This window comes from Crocodylus siamensis, chromosome 7, assembly GCF_052110815.1.
Source record: "Crocodylus siamensis isolate JL-2025a chromosome 7, ASM5211081v1, whole genome shotgun sequence".
NCBI lineage: Eukaryota > Metazoa > Chordata > Crocodylia > Crocodylidae > Crocodylus > Crocodylus siamensis.
In genome coordinates, this window is record NC_143401.1 from 86857344 (window position 1) to 86879411 (window position 22068).

Here is a 22068-nt window from a genome sequence, read left to right on the forward strand (position 1 = left end):
TCATTTTGTTTAATTTTTTTTTTTGCCCCTAGATAGTTCTTGACCCACTGCCAACAGATGCACAATTTGTAGACTGTGAGGGGTACTCAGATAATCCGCATCTTGTTATTTGGTAGCACCCAGATTTTTCTAACGCTTTTTCTACCCATCTCTAATGTTGAGCAACATTTTTCTTAACAGTCTTTATTGTGGGATTGCTAATGATAGTGCCAGAAGCAAAACACACATAAAGTTCTGATGGAAGCACACGGTTGTAGGTAAATCTGAAATACTAGAGACCCATTCGTTATCTTGCTGTGGTGTTGTCTGCCTGCCGTCTGTGTGCATGCGTGCTCGTCAAATGGAAGCTGCTTAAGGGATAGCACAGAGTAAGATCGCTCTCTTGACATCTCCTGTGTGTGGCACAATTGAACATTGTTGGATAGTGTCCGTGTCCGTGGTATTGTCTGTGGCTGTGTTTATCAGGAAACTAGATAAAAAGGGAGGACGGCTAAGGCTTTTAAATGAGGATGTGTATTCAGCTGATGGAAAATGAAAGGAAATGCATAAGTAATTGAATGCTTACTTGCAAGAGGCATTTGATTTTTAAAATATTGGGGAGGGAGTAATAAAAGAAGAAAAATGATTTTTCTGGCTTGCAATTGCCATGTGATCGTGTGTATTCTAGGTCCCATATCCACCCTGGTAAGCAAACGGATATGCAGAAATGGATTAAAAAATTGAGCCTTTTCTACTAACTTTCAGAATGTGCAAACATTTTAAAAACATGGGTATGCTTCTGCAAGGGTAGTACTGGAGTTGAAGCAGAAGCTGGAAAAGGGGGACTACAGATCAGAGCAATAGTCTGAAGTTGCAGCAAGGGAAGTGTGGGTTGGATATTATGAAAAACTTTCTCACTAGGAGGGCAGTAAAGCACTGGAACACTTACCCAGAGAGGTGGTGGCACCTCCATCCTTGGAGGTTTTTAAGACCAGGCCAGACAAAGGCTTGACTGGGATGATCTAGTTGGGGTTGGTCCTGCTTTGATCAGGGGGTTGGAGTAGAAGACCTCCTGAGGTCCGTTCCCACCCTAATTTTCTATGCTTCTAGGATAATAGTTAGTTTAAGGTGAACATTGAACACCTTCAAGAGTAAATTGGATGCTTATCTTGCTGGGATCCTATGACCCCAGCTGACTTCCTGCCATTTGGGCAGGCGGCTGGACTCAATGATCTCCCGAGGTCCCTTCCAGCCCTGATGTCTATGAAATCTATGATGTGATGGTGGCTCACTTCAGTGAGCACTAAGGAGAAATCTGTCTGTGGGGGTTGGGGGTAAGTGGAAAAAGTAAGAATAATTTGAGTGAAGTATAATGATATTCAGCCATTGATTCAGACTATGTAGTCTGTCTGATAAAATAATGGGAGAGAGTTTACAGTCTGTGGTGACAGGGCTTTTCTGCCCACTTTAGGTGGGTATCCATGCAGAAGCTAAATATCCCACGGAAGTATTCGAACTAAGAAGAGAAAAATTACAGCTCTGCCTCTCTCCTCCAAACACGTCTTGTACTGTTCAAACTGAAGTTTCAACCTGGCTCTCTGACATCTGCTCCTGGGTGGTTTAGTTGTCAGCTCATGCACAGTATAGCTTTAATGGAGTTTTCAGTCCTCCTTCCATTCCCTCGCACCTCCAAGCCCTCCATACTGCAATGTGTCTTAACCAGTTTGGAAAGTAATGCTACCCTGTGTATTACTCAAACCCATAACCTGGGCATTATCTTTGGTGTGTAACTTTTTCTAGATTGCTGCATCTGGTCTAGGTCTACATTTTGCCAGTTCTTTCTTCATAATGTGGTGGTCTTTCCCATCCATCTACCCAGCAAAATGTCCCATCCAGGCTCTCAGTTGCATCTTGCATCTCAGTTCCAACAGCTGCCTTTTTTTCCTGGCCTTGACAAGTACAGTCCTGCTCCACTCGTGTCCATCCACAACATTGCAAAGACCATTTTCCTAGCCTGTCACTTTGACCTCGTCACCCTGCACTGGCTTCTGCACCTCTGTGACAGAGAACATAAGCTACTAGGCTGTGAAGGGTTTTGAAGTGAAACGTATATCCACCCTGCCTGTCACCTCTCATCCACTGTGCATATGTTGATTCCTGCCTCTTGTTCACCTATGACACCATTTTTCTGTGTCATATTTTCTAAAAGTTTCTTCGTGCTTTCTCCCATGCTGTGGAGTGGGGGAGGCTCCCTATAAACATCCACAAACCTTGCTCATTTTCGTCTTTTAAAACCCTCTTTAACCCTATTGTTCTATAATACTTGCAAACAACTTGACAGCTGTTAGGATGTGCTGATACTATTGCCTATCACCAGTATAGTCTCATTGCTGTGTTATACTTCCCTCTCTGCCTGTATCCATTGGTGGTTCCTTGTTTTATACATAGATTGCGAGCTACTTGGGAAAGAGCTGTCCTTTTTGTCTGTGGTTGTACAGCACGTGGCACAATGAGGTCCAGATCCATGTTTAGGGCTCCCAGGCATTACAGTAGTACAAATAAGTCTTCTGCACCAAGTCCAACCTTGTTTCCTTTCTGAGGACATGTCCACAGAGGCCTCTCACCTTCCTGTTTTATTCTTTCCTCCCCAAAGATTCTGTATTACGTTGAAGTGCTGGCTGCAGAAATGTGGATGCTTCCAAAAAGTGCTGTGTGCCCAACACTGAGTGTATACCTTGGTGGGACTTCCTCCGCGGAGGGAACAGCTCACTGCCTCCAAGCCTCCGGTCTCAAACACATTCAACATTTGTTGGATGGTGTATGTCTGTAATGGTTTTTATACTCAATGCCATACTTATAGGCATATTTAGGATACTGTGAGCATAAGAATGCTGTCTACAAAGCCAAGGTCTGTTCTAGGTTCTTTTTTCTGTGCATTAAAGGGATTTTGTGTTGCTGCACCTGAAATCAATAAGTTTGCTGTTAACTTCAGTGAGAGTAAGGCTAGATTTGAAGTGTGGGAGTAACATGAAGTAAGCTTTTTCAGTGCCCTTGTCAGTCTTATGCTGTTTATAGTAGGAGGAAAAGGAAGAGAGCTGTTGTTATGCTACAGTAAAAGTATCCCGGTGAAAAGATGAAAAGTATCCAAACCATTCAGCGACTCTTACAGTACATTTCTAGTGACATGTAGTTAAGTGTGAAATCATTTACTTCTGTACCGTACTGCTATGAGTGACATTTTCTGTAACCTCTTACTATGACCCTCTCATTCAAATAAACTTTGGGTGCAATAGCTAAATTTCTCAGGAAAACAGAGATTTAATAATCCTGGCGGGATGTTTCTTTTTAGGAGTGGCATTCTTGCAGCTCACGTTACACTATGAATTCTTTAAGCCTCAGTAAAATGCAAAGTGGGATCCACAGGCTGGAATTTCTTTGACACGCCAACAGAAATAAGGGGCAGGGAAGGGGTTGGGATGTGACAAGGGTATGCGGATGTCAAGGCTGTAAAGTAAGAAAGTTGAGCTTAGCCTGCCAAACATGCTCAGTGTTGAGGAAAGTGAGAGGAGGAGGAAGCCTGTTTTCATAACCTTATTAAATATATCTTAAAGACTTAGAAATGTCAGTTAACTGACTGACTACTTAGAGATATTGTAAGAATTGTTTCTAGATATGTTTTGTCAATTTAGATACTGTATATGCAAAGCTCTGTCTATAGTTGTAATTTTTGGAGACAAACAACAGACAAGATCTGAGTGTGCATTTGTGAATAATATCATATACATCCACAGGAAGGTAGGCCTGATGAAAATAATTGAGCACTGGGTCAGAAATGTAAATTTTTTTTTTTTTTAAATTTAGCTCCTTCACTGACATTACGGTCAGGTGTGCCTCAGTTTTTTCCATCTGTTGAATAGGAATAATAACCTTTATCTAACAGATTGTAAAGCACTGCGTGGTTTGTTAGCTGCGCCTGTCCGTATAGATTGTAGAGCCTTGATAGCTTATAGGTTGTGATCCATAACACGCACAAAAATGCAGGTTTGTGAAGCAACCGGTTATACAGCTGCAGCAAGTGGCTGCATGGGACCACTGAGGTGCTTCAGCTGTGTAAAAGGTTTTATTTTAAAGGGTGTTGCTTCTCTGCATGAGATTGCTGATGAGGCTTAGCTCAGTGGAGAAGCTGACCCCTTTGTAGTAAAAGCTGCAGCAAACCTCTCCACAGATCATCCTTGATTTAGCAACCCACTACAGATTGAGTGGGTGGTGAACTACCCAGGGACAAGTGATCTGGATTTCGCTGAAATAAGTATGGGGGAGCGGGAATGGATGTTTGGATTTCCACTATCAATAAACAGATTTTAAAGAGCAGTGGTTTTCAGTGAGACACACTGGTATAGATGGGACCGTTTGGTAAGCGAGCTGTTTTGCAACTCTCTGGAGGGAGATTTCAACACTTACCCTCTGTGATTAAAATAGTGCAGTATGCCATTATTCTCTGTCTCGTCTCAGACATGCACATCTGTTCTATTGTCACACATTTTCCACCAGAAATGAAGCCTACGTTTTGGAAGGCACAGAATTTTTTTTTTTTTTTTTTTTTTTTAAGTGAAAGCAATTAAATTTGTATTCTCCTGCCAGAACGGATCATGATCTGGGGTTTTCCCTTGGACAGAAAAGGGACATTCAGACAGGAAGTGAAAAACAATAGAGGTGTCAGGAAGAAGGGTATTCCAACAGAATTAGGTTGTAATTACTGAAAACATCAGCAGCATAAAGCAGAACCACAAATAGAAAATCAGTAATTTTGTTCAAGGGCAATAAGAAGAAGTAAAAATGCTCTCACTATCAGTGCAATATAGTTACATTGGGATCAAAGTAGAAAGCTTTCCATGTGGATTGACTTCTAACCTCACTGCCTGATCTCAATAAAGACAAATGTAAGACACGATCCTTAGGGAAGAAAAAACAAATGTACAAATGGGTCATAACTGGGGAGGCAAGAGCTGTGCTGAGAAAGATGTGGGAGTCAGCACTATGATGCAGTCACACAACTGCAGGGGTGGTGTAAGACAGGAGGTCATTCAGCCACTCCACTTAGCATGCATTAGGCCTTAGCTGGAGCATTCTTGCAGTTTTAAGCTCTGCATCTTAGGAAGGATGTGCAGAAATCGGAGCTAATCCAGAGGTGAACAGTAGCCATGATACAAGTGTTGGGATCCAAGCCACACATTGAATGGTTGAGAATTAGGTATGTTTGGTTTGCAGAAAAAGAAATTAAGGAGGCCCCAGTGGTAATCTTCAAATACTTGAAAGGGTGCCATAATGAAGAGGGAGAGCAACTGTTTTTCGTTGCCAAGAAAGCAGGACATGAAGCAATGAGTTTAAGGTGGAGCTAAGTAGATGTCAGTGAAGTCTCAGAAAGAGCTTCCTACCGGCAAGACCAGTAGAAGAATGCAGCAGGCTGCCCTGGGAAGTCGTGAGAACTCCTTCATGGGAAGTTTTGAAGAAAAGGTTGCGGAAGCATCTGTCTGGGATATGTTTTAGGAATTGCACATCCCCCATTCCTGCTGGGAGTTGCAGTAGGTGAACCTCCAAGTCTCTAACACCCCTATAATTCTGCACCGCAGATCTGTGTCTTGAATCATCGAAATGCTTTTGGAAGTCTGGCCTTTAGGAGCCTACAGGTACGTCCACACCGTTTCCACGGCACTCCTGAGACTGCTGCCAGGAATCGCATCCCCATCGCTCTGCACGTGCCAAACCCAGACGTGAGGCTGGGCAATCACTCCGGGGGCTCTGCACCTCACAACCCCTCTGGACGTTCCCGTGTGTGGTTGTGGTTGTGGTTGAGAGCAGTGACGGGGTGCACTTCTTGGCAGAGGCAGTATAGACCTCCCCCCAGTCCTACTGAACGTGTAACCCCCCGTCGTTTTCTAAAAATCTAGTCTGCCTTAGCTGAGGGAAATTGTCTCGCTGGGCTCATTTCCTCTTAGGAGTGGTCACAATAATCCTTTTTTCCCCTTTTAAGCATGGATCTTGTATTTGATAATCTTGTATTGTTGTAAAGGAAGAGAATGTGATGAGCTTGTGAAATATTTATACTGTAGTGCAGCCAAATGCATTGGTGCAAGGTTTTGAGATAAATCACATGGATAAGGCAGTGGGCATTTCAACATATTAGCAGGATTAGAGAAGCAGAAGATTTCTTACAAATAGTACTTGCTAATAAAGCCAGAATCTTGTAAATGAATTGGTTGTCCTGGTTTATCAAAGGCTAGTAAGATTAACATGCTCAGTCTATAATTTTACTTTTATAGTCATCCAAATGTTTGTAATGTGATACTGTACGAAGATTACATCATTTTGCAGCCGTGATTAATTAGGGATGCCAGACTAATCATGTAGTGAAAATGTGTAGAGTAAAAAATGTAGGCTAATAAACCTGAATGTACCCCTACTAATTGCTGCAACCATGTTTACAAGAAACACCAGGCATGGAGAGGTGATCCATTAACCTGTTTTTCAAAAATTACCCATTCAGTTGCCAGCACCCTTTTTTGACAGGCAAGTAAAGCGTAAGGACTTTCACTGCACTCCGGTAAGAACAGGTGAATCGATTCTGATCCTGGCTTACAAATTTGCACAATGACTTTACAGGGATGAGTCTGCATGTAACTACTTTGAATTGCGTTTCTGTATACGAAGCATCTTCTTTAGCAATGGGCAGAGTCCAGTAGACTAATGTGCTGTGTTGCAGAAAGGTGAGGAATGGGATTCTGCAGGAGGATCTCTGACTTGGCATGGAAAGATTTATAAGGCAATGGTAGAGTTGGTTTGAAAAATCAAAATTTCTGTCCTGCCAGAGAGAGTGCCATACCTCATGGGTCATTCAGTCCATCCAGCTATTCCGACCGATGGAGGAGATTGCCTTATGGACTAAAACAACAGTTCTCCTGATGCATTGCTGCACCTGTGCAAGCAGATAGAAATGAGGTCAAACTGACCACAAGCAAAATATTTTAATTTGGTGCAGCAAGCTTAAAATGTCCCTAGTTATGTTGTACCTCTTATCCTCCCAAAACAAAATAGATCTGTTATTTTTTCCCAGTGGAACAGTTGGAGCCATTTCTTGGGGAAAAAACCTAGTATTTTTCCCCACAGAAAATGTTCATAGCAAGGTTCACATGGTTTTGCTTACAAAAGTAGCTTGGACCACAGGAAGCTGTTGTGGAGGATGCTGAAATTAGAAGTTAAAATGAAAACCTGGTGAGCCGGCTGTTTGAGAAGGTACTCAAATAGCAAGAAGCACTCCTCTCTCTGCATTTTGGTTGGGGTTCAAAGAGCACTTCTGTAAAAATATGACCTATAAGAAAAATTTATGAGACTCTTAATAGCTTATAAAAATGAGAGTGCTGGTCATAAACATTGCAAGTGCCAACTGTGTGCTCTTCTGTGCCCTCTGAAATGCACTAATTGGTGGCAGTGGCACTAACACTGCTATGACTTCATCTACTGCATAAATGTATTCTGCCGCACCAGGGATTTGGGAGCGAGCTACTGCAGAATTACTGTAGTAGGAACAGGATCTGCGCTAGCACAGTCCTTTTTTTCTCCTCAGAGAATTGCCAGCTCGGGTCTTCACCTTGGCAGGTGTTTAATCTGCAGTGCATGCATTAACCTTAACCAGAGTAATCTGAATGTGCTTGAGAGCTTAGAGCAAGGAAAGGGAGCTGAGTGATGACTAAGGAAATCATATTTGTTTCATGGACAGGTTTCATGCTCTCCTGCTCCTTTAAAATTAGAGGTAATAAATATTGCAAGGGGCAGAGTCTTCATGCAGGATGCTGAGTGCAGCACAAATGCTAAGGATTAATCCTATCTCTCTGTCATTTTGCTGTTACTTCTGCCCTAGATTATTAACAAAAAATCTTATTCTAGTTTTAGAATGTATGTGGAATTCAAAGGAGCAAAGATGATGTTGTGCTAAATGTGGCATTTACTCATTGACATGGGTAGAGAGAACGATCGTGATGGTATTTCTTCAGTCTTATGCTTGTTCCCCTTTGGGAGCACTGAGTGTCCTGGAACAGAACAAGGAAGCTATCCACGGGCTTTTCCAGAGTGCATGATGGGTGCTTATACTGGTCATATAATGGCTTTTTTTGCTGTACCACACACTCCTGCCTGTGGGCCCACTACAGTCTTTCCAGTTGCAATCAGTTGGCATAATGTGTGTCTTATGTATTGCAAACACAAATGTTTGCAGAGGTCCATATTGCCAATCCAAATATTCATAAATCAGGAGTGGGGCATTCAAAATCAAGACATTGGCTTAAAACTTGGAGTATTTTACAAAATAATAAGTCTGGGGGGGGGTCCCTCTTTTTTTAACTTGCCTTCTGCTCTTTGGGACTTGGAGATAACATTTTCAAGCTTTTCTGTTGCTACCGAAGGGGCTGGAATGTTTTATTCTTACATGATGGTATGTCAGATTTAAGTTTCCAATGGCATGCAAGCTGAGACTTTAACAAAAAATAGCAAATACTGTGAGGCCTGTAATAAAATCACAGAAGTTTGCTATCGCTATATCTATCCTGTTACATTTTTAAGCATAGTGTGCGGTATCCTTTTCCTAATATTGTTGCCAGTTGAATGTCTATAAAATATTAGGGTCTTATCATACTCAGGCTCACTAAGTTGGTGGAAATACCTTGTTAAAGCTAGCAAATGGTCATCACAGTTCTGCCAAGACACAGGGATTCCCCTGCGTCCATTTGTCAGAATGACCCAGACAGATTGTAGCTGACTTTAAGATAGCAAAGTGAAGTCCCTTACCATTTCTCCACAGTTACTTTGTAAAAAAAAACTGCGGATAAAAGGCATACCTGACTCTACACATAGCAAGAACATTGCTTTAACACTGCTCTGCCCATAATTAGGTACTACTGTTCATAACTTACCCACTGTTTCTGGCATCTTTACCTTTTCCCCTGCCTCCTCATCATAGGAAAGAATATTAGTTCCTGGTGCAGTCTCCTATATCTGTTCTTGGCTTCAGTAGTTATATGAGCAATGTCACCTAATGCAGGCACAGTGCTAGACAACAGGCGCTCTTAGTTACGTAACAGTAACCTGAAGACAATGAAGAGAGAACCCAGCCATACGTAACAAAGAGATTTGTTTCGGTGAGACAACCTAACTATCTGTGACAAACTGGTTCATCTAATCAGTGACCACAGAATTTAGTATTCCTAACTCCAGCCATGTTTCAGACCCACATATTTCATTATTTAAAAAGAAGCTGCAAGCATATGCCACCATTCATTAAAATGCTAGGTGTCACTAATTGTATGCATGGGATGAAGGTGTAACGTCTTATTTTTCTGAGTAGAGTAGTAACACTGCTTTTGAATAGCCTCAATTATCGGTTGTACTTTCTGCACCAAAAACAGATTTATTAGACAGAAGTAAAATAACAGATCCCACTTTGATCCAAAGTAAACAGTTGGGTAGTATAAGCAGGCATGAATATAACAGATATGTAGTCTGAGATCTGCTTGTGTCCGTCCCGCCCCCAAGGATTATATATAATACTGAGTGATTTTAGTTGTTATCATGGCTAGGGACAGACATTCAAAAAGCCAGAGCCTGAATTGATTCAATCTTTGCAGGTTCATCTAACCTGCCTAGTATAAACCAATTAGCAAGTGGATAGACATTCAGGAAATGCAGGCACGTGCCTGCAGTGGCTCAGGCCAGGAGGACACTAGCGCACACCCTCCGCTGCAGGGAAGCTGTTATGTGGGGGAGGGGGTATAGCCAGCCCAGGCACTAGCCCTGAGTAAACTGGCCAGGGAGGGGTTCAGTTCCCTCCTCCCTGTCCCACTGGCAAGGACCCGAGCAGGGTCCCCTGGGTGCTTCTCCCTCACTGTAGCAGTGGTGGGGGTGTCAGCCAGCATGGGGGCAGGGAGGGGGGTTATTCCCCACCCCCTCAGGGGACTGCAGCCAGGGTCTGCCCGCCCGGGCCATCGCCGATCGCTCCCTGCATGGGCGAGTGGCCGGATAAACTCCTTCCCTTCCCACTCATCTAAGGGGCCCTGCTGGCCAGTGTCTGGCCATGCCCCTACCCTGCCACTGGAGCAGCAAGTGGGGAGCAAACCTGACGGGGGCTGCAGCCCCTCTCAGTGGTGTCCTAGGGGTGGATGCAAGCTCGGCCCAGCACACAGGTCTGGCTTCAGCTCCGGCTGCTTTTCAGCCCCTGCTCCCCCGGGCTGCTCATTGCAAGGAGTGGGTGGAGCTCCAGGCACCGGGCAGAAGCTCCCTCCACCCCAAGTGGTGCTGCATGGCAGGGCAAGAGCCTCAGCTGGAAGTGAGGGGAAGAGAACAGCCCTGCCGAGCCCAGACAGAAGCCAGCCTCCCCTTGCCTCTGGCAGCTACTCCCCCTTCCCCTCCTGCTCTTGCCGGGCCACTCCGAGCAGCGAGGGAGGGAGTAGGTTTAGCCTGGCGGCTACTGCTTGGAGCATGGAGCTCTGGCTTCAGCTCCAGCTGCTTTCCGCCCGTTCAGGGGCTGCTCATCACACCAGGCGGGTGGAGGAAGAAAGCTGGAGCCAGAGCTCTGTGCACGCCTGGGGCAGAAGCGGCTGGGCTGAAGCTTCCACCCACACACCCCGAGCCACATGGTGGTGGCAGTGGCAGCTGCCAGCAAAGGAGGCAGAAGAGCCCCGCCGGCCTCGGCCAGCGCGCCGCGGGACAGGGGCACGGCCGCGGCTGCGAGCCCCAGTGGCAGGCAGTTGCCAGGCTCTGGGCCCAAGAGTGCCTCCAAGCTGACCCAGGCAGCCCGCTGCTCAGCCAGTCTCTGCCTGTGCTCTCCAGCCCAAGCCAAGGGCCTGGTCCCCACAGCTGACCCAACTCAACCCCACATCTCTAGCTCGGCAGCTACGGGAGAGGCAGGTTTAATGTTGATGCCCCTGTCCCTGCCGCTGGAGTGGGGAGTGGGGTGAATGTCTGATGGGCTGTTACACCCCAGCCAGGCAGACCTCAGCGGTGGTGTCCCAGTGGGACAGGGGGAATAAACCCCTTCCCTACTCCCTTGCCTTAGGCGGCCATGCCTGTTGGCTTCTGGCCATGCTCCCACCCCCAGCTAGAGAGCGGAGGGGCAGGGCCAGCCCTGCTCTCTGGAGAAGAGATCAGAGCCCTGCCCAAAGAGCATGCTGGGATACTGAGGGACTCTGTAACTTATACCAGGAAGGGGTCTGGGACAGACATTGCGTAGACTGGTTTGACCCAAATCAGGTAAGCCTGATACTACATTCAACCAGGCTTATCTCAGACCGGTTTTGGCCATTTTCAAACTGGTTCACGTGAACAGAACATCTGTTCTGTTACAGGTTTAAACCAGTTGCTGATCACTTAAACCAGTTTATGTATCATGCCTGTCCCTAGTCCATCTCTCTAAATCAATCTCTATGTGTCTCAAGTTGTATACTCAGAACTTGAAGCATGTGCTTGAGCTTGAGTTTTACTGCAGATTTTAAGCCTGAGTGTGGCTTGCCCAGATGTTATGGAAGGGGTTTGTAGCAAAAACTAAAACGCTCAAATTTATGGACTAGAACCATGGTCCCCTACTTGCAGTCCCATGTTTTAACCATAAAATCCATCTTTCTTTCTGAACAAAAGCAGGAAAATGAATTTAATAGGTATGGGACATTTTTTCCCCAGTGCATCTTCACATTTAGGTAGAAATTTTGCCTGAAGATTGTTTCTGTTTTTAAACTTAGCCTGTGGTGAGACACCTTTGAAATATTCAGATTGATAGTATATTTAACACAAGTACCAAAACACCCATGCTTGCACAGAACTGATTGGTTTTTTTCCCTACGTTAAATTGCATCTTACTTGAGACTGGTGGCTTATGCTGCAAAAGGTCTTCTAGATTTCTCACATTGCTCATGCTTCCCAAGATTTCCTATCTTTTTTTTTTTTTTTTAACCTTTCAGATTAAATAAAAAAGCAACTCAAGGAATATAGTTCCTTAAATTGAAAGCCTTGAGTGGAAATTCTAACTGAAAAGACTATTGAACTCCAAATAGTCCTGTAGCTCTTTAATAACTTCAGGCTATTGACAGCTAATCTCATGCTGTTGTCACACTGTTATAGGTAATCTACTTCTCTCTGATAGGGGGAGACAGGCACTTGACACCAAAGTCAGAAAGGGAAGAGATTAAGGGCTGCATATGCATTTGGCACGGTGGGAAAGACTGCATAACAACAGTTTTCTTATTGGCCTTGTATATAATAGTTTGCCATTCTTTTTGTTGACCTGCGATATCATCTGTACTGACTCAGGGCCCATTCCACAACCCTTATTCACAAGAAGTAGTAACAGTAGTAGGGATTACTGGGATAAGTACTGTTCAGTGTAAGAGTTGTAGAAAAGACCTTCAGTACCTCTTGTGATTCCTTTGGAAACAAACAACAACAACAATAATAGTTAACACTTCAATAACATCTTACATCCTACCCTTTCAAAAGTGTTAGAAATGAGTTAGACACGAAGACAGTTTCATGAGATGGGTGCCCAAGGGATTTTCTTCACTACAATTAGCTGGAGTTACATTTCAAATGTTGCCCACAAGTTGGGTCCCATCAACACACAAAAACACTTATTTTAAGGGCAGCGTGTGCTCTTAGCTCAAGCGGTTTGACCCTTGAGGATATAAGCTACAGCCTGGGTTAGCACAACTCCTCAGCTGTTAGCACAGCTTCTGTGTGTCTGCTCTAACTTGGTTCAGGCTTATTTAAGAGGAGTTAACTCAAAAGCTGATGGCTCATGTTAATTCTGCAGTGAAGTATTGCTATGCTGTTACAAAAAGGACGTGGTAGGGTACAGAGAGGCTGCCTCCCTTTATGCGGTGCTATGAGTTAGTGGCATGGCAGGAAGTAGAAAGGCAGAAATTTGAAGTTCAAGTTCTAGGTTACTGAGCAGCCAGCACTTCATCCCAGGTCCTGTAGTCTTTCCTTGTACTATTAAACTGTAACTATACCATCACAGGGCTTTGTGAACATAGTAAGAAGCATTTCCTCCCCAGGATGCCAAGAAAGGGTTGAGACAAGACTCAGAACAATTGTTTAGGAAAAGGAAGATAGGGAATGCCTGTTGGTGAAGAGGGAAAATTACTTGTATGAAGTGGTTAAAGCTGATTAAATACAGAGAAAAATAGTGAGTTAGAGGAATGGGAGAATGTGTTTGGAGGTTAGTGACAGGGTACTGAAATAGCACCTATTGATTGTCTGTCTGCTCTAGACACCGGTGTAACTTGTACCAATGTATGAAACCAATATAAATTACACCAGTGGTAGTGTATAATGCGTCTGCCCCCTTAGAATAATAGCTGTGTCGAAATACCATTGGTGAATGATGGGAAACCTTTTCATTGAGGTTTGAGAGAGAATGCTAGCATTTGAAGCCATACCATCTGAACCAAATGAGATTCATCCTCAGTGGCAATTCATCTGATAATACGGAGCATCTGGTCTGCATAGCTCAAAGTCGGTATACAAGAAAAATCAATCCACGGTTCTTTGAGTAGGTGCCAAAGCGAGGGAGTTACTGCCGTCAGTTCTTGACACTTTTGCACAAGTTCCATCTTCCAGAAATGGATTTGTAATTTATTTGCTCATGGAAAAGCCAGCAAACACAGCACGGTCCTTTCCCTTCACGTATTTCACTATCTTGAGTGCATTCAGTGTTCCTGGAGCATAAGGGATTTGTGCCATCTACCCGAACCTAGCGACGAATCTGCTTATTTTCACCCTGGCCTGTGGGACCAGCAAGGCAAGGAGTAGTCAGGGAAGGGCCCTTAAATTCAGAAGGCAGAGATCTTAGTGTTCAGCCTTACAGATAGCAGGACATTCTTTAGAGAAATTTTCCTTCCTATTAAAGTTTTTCTTGTTGACTTTTAGATATTTCAGTTGAGGACAGAGGTTTTATTCTTCACAGATTTGCAGTTAACTTCATTATTTGCTTCCTTGAGTGTTCAGATGCTGTTTTGAGGAACACAGGAAAACCTGTTGTTGAGAGCAAGTAATTCGTGGTATGGACCAGGTTTGCCATCCCAAGACATTTTTTTTTCTTTTTACTGACAATCTTCAAACTTTTTATAGAAAACCAAAATTTTAACTGACACGTTTTACTAATATATGTTTTACATAATGTAAATGTAACATAGGCCTTGGGATAACAGTTAGAAGGGCTCAGTTCAGATTTAGAGGTTTATCTCCAACCATAGTAAAAAGATTTTGTAAAAACAAAAAAATCTTGGGTTGGCAACCCTGCCAACCCTCCTTGTCTGCAGGAATGGTTTTACACTGTGCTGCCTCCACTCCAGGGATCTCCTCCTCACCCCCATACCCTGACACCCTTGACTGCACCCTACAGTGTGCTACCCCTCCCCCTGCACTCCTCAACCTGATTTCTGCTCCCCCTGTCCTGGCATTGAGGCCAAACTACTGCCTTTCCTCCCTTCTCAGCCCTGCAGCTGCACTGCCTACCCTCCAGGTCCTACCTGTGCAACTCTGCATACTTTTATGATGAATTCTGAGCAGCCGTTACAGGCAGATGACAGCTGGGCCATATGGCAGCAGCACATGGCTGGGGTGGAAGCAAGGAAGGGGCTACAAAGGTTCCCATGGGCCAGCAATCCCTGACAGACAAATCCCTGCAAAGTGCTGAGCTGCACTCCTAATTAGACACCAGGCAGCACTAGTTTGCTCGAGTTGTCTATCGACACTTGATTCTAGCCTCATTCTGATAGTTATAATGGATCATCAAATAAGCTCGTGGTTTCTTAGTTTTTTACAGATGGCTCCACTTTTTTTTTAATGGACTTTATGAACGGCCCTTTTTAGCCTGCTTTTTTTTTGAGACGGTCCATAAATTTACAGACATCTGACAACTCTGGTACGGACTTGTATAAAGGCAGCAATTGAAGGTGCAGCCGGGGACATATTTAAAAACTGACTTGAAATGAGCCCTGGATCCTGTAAGGTGCTTAATACTATCAACTTCTTTTTACTTCAGTGAGGTTGAGGAGCTCAGCACCATGAAGGAAGTACTAAGGGCCATGTTGTCAAAACATCCATCACCTGTCAGTTCCCATTCAGTCCAATAACGTGGTTGCATTTTCAAAAGATCTTGGCCCCCAGCAGCTCCCTGTCATACTTGTTTGAAAATGCTCCCTAAATGGGATTTGGACTCTTTGGAAATCCAGCTTCTGTTGCAAGTGCTGAACAGTTTTGAGAATGTGGTCTTAAACAGAGAAGTGGACTGAATGGCAAAGGCTATCTGACCTCATTATGTTCTGTTAATGCCTGTGTTACTTATTGTACTGTGCTACTTGCATTATCATGAGGACTAATGGCTGAGCACAACTATGTATGAGAGTGTAGTGAAGTCTGAACAATTATGTTTAAGTTTTCTTAACTATTACAACTAAAGATCAAGCAAAATAACATCTGCTGTTTAGCTTCCTTTTTTTTTTTACCCCTTTACCAAGCTTCTGTGTGCTAATTCTATGAGTCTTTTCCCTTGCTGTTCATCTTCTTTGCTGGCAAACTCAGCTGTCTAATTAGATCGGTGTCATTTATTTATGACATCCTGATTGGATGCCCGGGGACTGGAGAAAGTGCTTGCTAGCAAACAAGAAGGAGGATTAAAGAGAAGCTCACTGATAAGTGGATGGCCATATCACAAAACTGTTAACACAATGAACTGATTAGCTTGAACTGTGTAACTTTCACAAGACACAATTTCCAGCTGCTGTTGTTGCTTTCTCAGTTCTTTTATCCAGAACATATCCTACAGATTTTGTGCTGTGCATTTTTTGCAATCACAGCTTTCTTGTTGTTAGTAATTACAGTAAATATTCTGGTAACCACAACATTTGCCATTTATTCACAGCTACTATTTATTTGACATAACAGTTGGCTAAATTATACCAACCTGTAGTGCTCAGTTCCTTAACAAGCCCATGTCACCTTTTTGCAGATGTTGGTTATACGGGATCAGTGTTCAGAACTTTCCTCTGTAACTTCCCCTGCAAGTTTTGCACATATGAATGGGCTCTTACATGCACAAATGAAATAGCTGCCTCATTAGTTGCAAGGGGAAGGTTGAAGCTATGGTTAGGAATTGAATTGGTACTCAAGAGTGCTGGAATTAGAAATCTTAGCTCTGTCAGATTCTTATATGAACTTAGCTAACTTATGTGTCTGTTCCTGATGTCAAGTAGGAATAATAATGCTTCTTTTCCCCATCCTTTGTCTGCCCTACCTATTTAAAACAAGTTATTTAGGGCTAGGAGTATTCTCTTACTAAGTGTGTTGACAGCACTACAGAGTAGCTTGAGCCAGAGCTAGCTGCCCCTGGCTCCAGCACCTATGCGTGCACCCAGGACAGCAGGAATTTGAGCCAGGGCGAAGTAGCTCTGGGCTGGCAGGAGGCAAGAAGTGTCAGCCCTGGGCTCCATGTGGTGGCATCAGGTGGTGGAGGGGCTGGCAGGAGCCAGGAGTCTGGCCCCCAGCTGACTGGGCTCACCAGGTGCAATTTGTGCCCGGCAATCGCCATCTACACGTGCATCTAATCTCACTTAATGAATCTGTTATGAGGTAGTACCGTCCCTGACAGTACTATCTTATGGCAGAGTTGATTAGTTTACTGCTCCCTAAGACTGGTGCACATGTAGACTCTGATGCTTTGCTGTAGAGCTGTAGATGTGATGCTTTGCTGTAGAGCTAATTAGTCTACTCCACAGTAAAGCACATGTGTAGGAGCTTGCAATCACTGATGCAATACCATATTTACTCAGATAAAGACAACCCTGATTATAAGATGTGCCCTCCAATAATTAGATTTTATATATGGAACATTTTATAAATGTCTTATAATTTTCCAGGCATAGAATCTAATTTTTGGAGGTTTGCTTTGGATTTGTCCCCCTCCCACTGCTACAGCAGGGAAAATAAATCTCGTGGGTCAGGCAGCCCCTTTGCTCTCTGCTTCCGTGCAGACTCTTTTTTCCCCTGGCAGGCTCTTCCCTCTCTTTTTACTGTCAGACCTTGCTCTTTCTCAGCATATGGAAGTGAGGAGCAAATATGAAAACAATCACTTTAAAATTAAACATGGCTATAGTAATTTGTATATACTACCCATAGACTTAGTTCATCCAGAGTCGATGCATGTTATCTGTCTTGAAACTGCTACAGTTTTTAGCACAGGCACTCCATAAACACACTTTTGAACAGCACTTTGGTACATACTTATATGCAGTGCAAACTATGCATGATATTAGTCCAAAGCCAAAGGCTTGTGATTAACACAGAGTTCATTGGGCTGGGCCCTAGCAGAGTCCAGATACTCCTCACAAAGGATCCATGTGCTAATTATCTCCTATTTATGACTGGAACCAGATGTTCTGGTCACAAGTCCTGGGTTTTCTCCAAAAATTTGTGTAGCTGACATGTTTCATCTCATGGTGGATGGGGCCACACTAATCATATGCACCAGGCTCAAAGAGGGGGTGACAAAGGGCTTCTGGTGGAACTGTTTGGGGCCCTATTTCATGAAGTTTGCCAGGTATTTAAAGCTGGGGAAGAAACGGGAATACTTGGAAATGGGAAAGAAAGGCATAGTACAGCTCTGGGAATGAAGAGGAAATCCAAATGTATGCAATGCTGTGGCTCACCATGACTTGGGAGAAGTCTTGGCACTGAAAGGAGCTGCACTTAAGGGGCATTATAAGGGACATGTGTCTTATTCAGATGGGTGGCACTAACCTGTCCTTGCTCAATCTTATGGGCCATGTTTTTTATAGTTGTGCTCAGTATTGGCTGCATTTAACCAACTTGGTAGTTTGTTTCCACTGCTGAACACATGCTGTTTTTGGCAGCAGTTTAATGTTAGGCAATGCATTTGGTGAGATTTCCTTGTATGTGATTATAAGATGAAGGGCTTTATTCCCCTTGCCAATTGTGTATTCAAGCAAATATGGTACTACTACTACTCCTACAGCTGAAACCTTCATTTGGACCCTACAGCCATCTCATTTTAGAGGCCCGTTTACAAATGGGTACAAGAAGTCTTTGGGGGGCAACATGCCCATCATTAATTCCATCTAGCAAAGTAGCTGTTTGGTCATTTATTAAATAAATCCAAGAAATGAGGTAACATAGCCTCCTTAACGCTCTCTGAGCACATCTTTATACTGTTGAAGATCACCAGATCTCGGAGGGTATTAAATGACAGTGTTAATCAGAAGACAGCGCATTGACTTCTCACTAGTTTTTATCTAACATTTATATATGCCTCAGCCAGGTTTTGAGTCATGAAGCACTTGGATACTACTGCCACACGACTGTGATTTGAGTTTACTCTCTGGATGTTCCTGATGTAGGGAAAGTTACCTTATTTTTACATATAGACAAACCCTTTACAGTTTCCAATACCACTTCTGTGTTTCATCTACTCCTGCACAATGTGCCAAATCCCAAAACCCACAAGCAGCCCTGTGCCATGTACCAATCACTTTGCCCAATGCACGTACTCAGGACAGCTCTAAGGATGCTGTTGCCTCATTTCTTGGATTTAATGCACATGTGGAGTGGGAGCAAGTGAGCAGGGTATCACAGTGATGGTGTAGACAAGCCCTACATGACTTGTCCAGTTTTCACAGTCTGACAACCCAGAATGAGACACTCCTAGAATTAAAGTCCCAGTGCTTTGTGCACTAGGCTATCTTTTGTGCAAGCTGTCTCAAGACACAATACTTTGCAACCTTTGGATTTTGAGTTTGGGTTTATCTACATGCTTTCCTATTGAGTGGGAAGAGTTCTTGGGAGATCTGCCCAAGACAGTGAGGCTGTTGGTTCTCACCTCTGTGGTAGTTTTCTTCTTTTGTATTTGAGCACTGACTATTTGCCCATTTTTGGTGGGTGTGTGGGGAGCTAACAGCATACTCAGGCAGCTTTGCTCATCCATGTATCTAAGGGGCAGAAAGGGGGAAATAAATATAAATTACAACAAACTGACTCCATTTGGCAGCTAATTCTATTAATAAATCAGGGTAGCAAATTCAACAGATGGAGCACAATTTTTTGTGCTTTATTTTTTTTTCATTCACATTGAACCATCCATGCCAACTCTTCTAATCAGCTTTGCAGTTCAAAGAAACTGGTGCAGTTCATGGATAAGCCATGTTCTTTTGCATTTTGGATTACAGTGCTATGGCCATTGGTTATCTGCCTGAAGAAAGATGTCTAATGTGCCCTTCTGACAAAAGAAGCATCACTTTGGCCTGCAGTAGTTTAGGTCAAACAGTATAACCTCATAAATCCGGATATCAAAAATCTGGCACTTTTTAAAAATACACTACATTGGGGAGTAGCGGTGGCCAGTCCTGGAGCAGTGGGGGAAAGCTTGCACGCGGCAGCTGCCGCCACCATCCACCACCCTGTCTTGCTGCTCCGCATGCAGCCGCCACTACGCCCTCCCCACTCCCTCCTCATGACCAGCCGCCACTCCAGTTTAAAAAAATCCAGAATTTTCAAATTTCTGGCAGGTGCTCAGTCCTGAGAATACGGGATTTGTGAGGTTATACTGTAGTAGGAACTGTTTTGTGCAGGGTGATAGATGGTGCATTTTCTGATACAGCATTCATTTGGAGTAGACCACTGCATAGAACACAAAGCCTAACAGTGAAGTGAGTGATTGAATTCTACAGGGCTTTGTGAAATCCAGAAGTGAAGTACATTAAGGACTGATGATGCTAATTATGATGGCTTTTGGTTAAAAGGTCATTCACACAGAGCTGGCTCTTAGCTTTATAGGCGGTTCTTTTTCAAAGCTCAAATTACAAAGAAGTTTTCTCTGTAGTCCTGCCTCTAAAGTCTTATTGCATGTTTAAGAGCTCAAATGTGAACCAGTATTTCCATGGCGTCTCATAATGTGGGATGCTGGCTCAGGTGAAAAAGTGCCATTCTCTAAAGTGCAGTGTTGATAATACTCTTTAAAGGACTACAGAGTTCTCTGGATATGATGAGAACGTAGATGTACTGAGATCAAATCCAGAAATAAATGCTTGCTAAATCTGAACCATTAATGGGAGGTTATTACAATTGTACATAATAGAATTGTTGCCCCTTTTCCCCCCCAAAATAAACCTTGAGATTGCACACATAAGAACTGCATGGAACAATATTAATTTGATTGTAAATTCAAACACGGAAACTTAGAAAGTGCTCAAGTGACAGTTGTCCATGCAAACCTAATTCTGACTATCTGCATATGCATTACAGTACAGCTTGTAATGACATTATCATATCTACCCCAAGCGTGCAGGTAGCCTAATAAAAGATACTGCCCTCTAGGATTCTTGCCTCTTGCATATTTTCTGGACCATCGTGGCAACAACATCACTTCATCACCAACACCACCATTATCACGTGCTTCTATTCTCAGGTGTTTGTCTCATTTCATGGATAGGTTGGATGTGCAAAGAAACAACACTGAGACTGCATGGAGAACCGACTCTCTCATGTCCTAACCACATAGGTGTTTGACTGCAACCAAAATAACGTACTTTGAATATATTTTTAGTATACCTGTTCAGATTCAGGCCTGTCCTTGAGGTTGAACATTAAAATAGCCCTTTTGAATTCAGTGGGACTATTTGTAGAGTGACGTGCAACTCAGCATGAATAAAATCATCCTCACATGATCCAGAATGACCTGAGCGTAGTCCCCAAACACATATGGTTAGCATGCTTTTGAAATAAGGAACAGTCCGTTCCCTGGATTGTGAATTTACTTCCTATCCCATTATTCTTCTCCACTATTCCCAGTGATGGTGAGGAAGGTGATGCTTACATTGGAAGTTAATAAGAGGGAATAAGGTGACCAAATGAGGATAAACTACACTTTGAATGTGCCGAATGAGGTTGCTTGCACATTGGGATCCATTTCACGTCCATAGCTTGTCTGACTGAGTCACTTTTTGTTTGTCTGTGTGTATTGTAAGGCTCCCATCTTAGGTAATGGCTGGCCTTTTCCAGGAGGCTCTGAAGTGATAGCAGTGCATGTGCGTGAACCAGGCATCTGAAAGTTTCCTGGGAGACGGACATTGAAAGCAAATAACCCAACCCATTCTCCTGCTCACCAACATGATTTAGCACCGAGGAACTCGGTTTACCAGTAAACAACTTTTAGAAGGAAAATCTCAACTTGGTGGGGACCTGGAGGAACTTGGAAAATGTCAGTGTTATCTCTTGTAAGAGAAAATCAGCATCTAGGATGGCAGTACTGGAGCTTGCAGGAAACCAATAGAAACAGGACTACAACACACAGTTGCCAGCTCTGGCAGTATTTTTGTTTTCCCTAAAGTGCTAATTCCAGGAGTCAAGTGATTACAATGACAGTCTAAGGTTTTGTGGAAAATAGAATGCCTTTGTGATGGAAGAAGAAAATGTGAACATATGATCTGTGAAAGAATGAAACTCAGAAAGCAACTAAAAAGACCTGCAAATGCTTTTTTGGTTTTTTTTTTAATTCTCTACTATTTTTAAGCCAAGCTCCTGATATTTTACGAGGCCTGGTTCATGCTTTTTGAATACTTAGGGTGGCAGTGCTGAGCACCTTGAGACTAATGTGGAATCTGGGTATCTGTAAGAGTTTTATATGTACAGGAATAAGAAAACTAAATTTTGAGCTAAAAGATTGGCTCATAATAATGAGGTGTGGAGTCCCGAACTTGCTGGTTTTTTGCAGTATGGAGCACCATCATCTGAGCCCCCAGTGCATACATGAACAAAATGAGCTGGGCTGATACAATCACCACATCATCATCTGCTCAGTCTATACAGTGCCAGGATATAAAGTAAAGCAGGGGCATCCTATCCCTGCAGAGAAAATAGGGTAAAAGTGATAGAGTAAAAGTGGTTCTCCTTTTCTTGACAGAAAGGTGGGCCCCTTTTTGAGATGTTTAGATTCAGCTAGCTTAATTAGGAGCTCAGGTGGATGGCAAATTACTCTGGGTT

At 43.4% G+C, this 22068-nt stretch overlaps 1 protein-coding gene across 2 annotated transcripts in view; it reads left to right on the plus strand.

Moving 5' to 3' along the window:
- Positions 1-22068, plus strand: part of HSPA12A (heat shock protein family A (Hsp70) member 12A) — an 81558-nt gene that overhangs the window by 43696 nt on the left and 15794 nt on the right. The window lies entirely within an intron of this gene.